Raw genomic sequence first — 2391 nt, forward strand, 5'->3', positions numbered from 1 at the left:
TATCAAGTCCACTAGAGAACATGGTCACCTTCAATAAAATAATCCAAATTAAAAGCTCGTTCAATTGTTTTGTAGCCCCTAGCTCTTTCATTTTGCTTACATCACCGATATCAGAACCTGTCCCCAACTCTCTACTATACTTGCTAATTTCCTTTGCCTTAGTATCGTACATAAAGCATTATATATATATATGTATGCAAAGTACGGTTTAACATTAATCACTTCCCTCTTTTTCTCCAAATGCTAGGAGTTGTACATCTTTCATAACTCGCATCATTTGAAGATATATAGGTGGCAGAATATTAAAGTTTAGGGGGCTCCGCTCATGCTTTTGTTTATGTGAAAATGTTATACATTTTCCATAATTTAATTATATCTCTCACACATGGAGCTAGTGTCGCACATTATAGTATAAATGCATGGTTCTACTTAGTACAAGGAAACTTGGATTTGGATAAAGTTAGTTGCGACGATAAATGTATAATTTTACCATGCAAATTTAGGAAACATAGATACAAATATCATAGAAATTAATATTTATTATGTTTGGTTCATGTTAATTATTCATCATCTCCTTTTAAGACTTTTGGATCATGTTAATCTTGTATTACTTTTGTATCTACCATTCTAATAATTATTTTTTTTAAAACGTGTCCTCTGGTCGTTACTACGTCTATTGGTGTTTTCCTCTACCCATAATGGAGATGTTGTTTTTATTTTTATGAATCTTACCATTATGTAAGACATACATATTTTCTAGAAATATAAAAAATAAGATAGAAATATATGTAATAAAATGATAACAATTTGTATCTAGTACTCGAGAATATAAGAAGAATGAGAATATTTTATTAAAAAAAACTTAAAATTATAGTTGTTAAAACGTTTTTTCATCACATGTTACAATCCTTATTTAATAACGAACTTTTTAGTACGAGAGAAGATTCTAGTCCCCATTGAGTATCTAGATCAACATGAGTGGAGTTGTTGTTTCAAATATATGAGAAATACTTGATATTGAAAGTTTTGCAGTCCTGTTGGTTCTAAGAAATTTTAAAACACTAAACAAGCATTCGCTACTAACTCTTCCTTTAATACCCGTAATAAAGATCATTGCTCTTTCAATGAGTAAATTTCTATGGGTGTTATTGTTCTTTCTCACTCACTCACACACACGGAGTTGACAGACACAAAAGTGATATTGTACGTACGTTGTTTACAGGAAGAATCCGTTTAGGAAATCATAGAGAGATAGCAATGTGTGTCATTGTCAAGAAAATGAATGACATAAATGGTTGAGTTAATACATAATTTAAATCATTAAATGCTTGGTTGTTAAATGGGGTGGTCAAAGTGATAGGGGAAAGAAGAGGAGCATAATGGTCTGTTAAATTTTTCTGGTGTGTCAGAAAGAGTACTGAGAAAAAGAGAGCAATGAGTTCTCTTTTTAGTCATTATGTAACTTACAGATTCAGAAGAGGTGCTAAGTGCAGCAGGTACAAAGAAAATAGATACCGACTACTCTAAGAGTTAGAGAGAGATAGTGGAGTTCAAAATTCAAGCTTATAGATGAATTAATTTTCTGCATTTCATCATATGATACCTGTTGCAAAATAAAGTTAGTTGTTCACCACTGACCAGGTTATATTATGGTTACATGTTGCATTTTAGCTGGTATTTTCTTTCAATGTTTTTTCAGTAGAAGAAAATTTTACTGAATTATGAAGGAAGCTGAGAACATACCTCTCATGTGGGAGAATGAGGCATGATCATACAATTGGACCAATCATTAAGTATGATAAGTTGTTAAGGAGTAGTAAGGTGGTTCCACAAGGATTTAAGGAATGAGATGAAGGAGGTTGTGGATTCGTGTCTCATCTATAACAAATTTAAAAAAAAAATGGAGTTATAAGATGGTTTAATGGTTAGGGAAAAGGGATGGAGTATCGTGAAGGGGTTGATGATTCCAATTTCACCCATAACAAATACTAAGATAATACCGATAAAAAAAGTATGATAAGTTGCTTGAAAAGTATTAAGAGTATCAATTTCTCACAACAAAGCATTTTTTACACAGAGAGAAAGTTGGCCTCAAATATAACACATGCTAAAAGAACCCAATTACCCATCAACTATACATACTCTTTGTTGGTTTCTACTATTTTATTGTACACCTAGAGTACACACATCCTATTTTAGAAAAGGAAAAAAGGAAAGAGAAAATCATAACATTGAGGTCTCATCCTTTATTTTCCTAAAATAAAAAACTGTCCACTCTAAATGTATATTTCTAGGTATACAAATAACAATGTCATAATTTATTTTACTATTATCTCTTATAATAATTTTTTGGGTTGTGTTAACAATGACTAAAGAGCATTATTTTAATTT

This window comes from Lupinus angustifolius, chromosome LG18 (genome assembly GCF_001865875.1).
Source record: "Lupinus angustifolius cultivar Tanjil chromosome LG18, LupAngTanjil_v1.0, whole genome shotgun sequence".
NCBI lineage: Eukaryota > Viridiplantae > Streptophyta > Magnoliopsida > Fabales > Fabaceae > Lupinus > Lupinus angustifolius.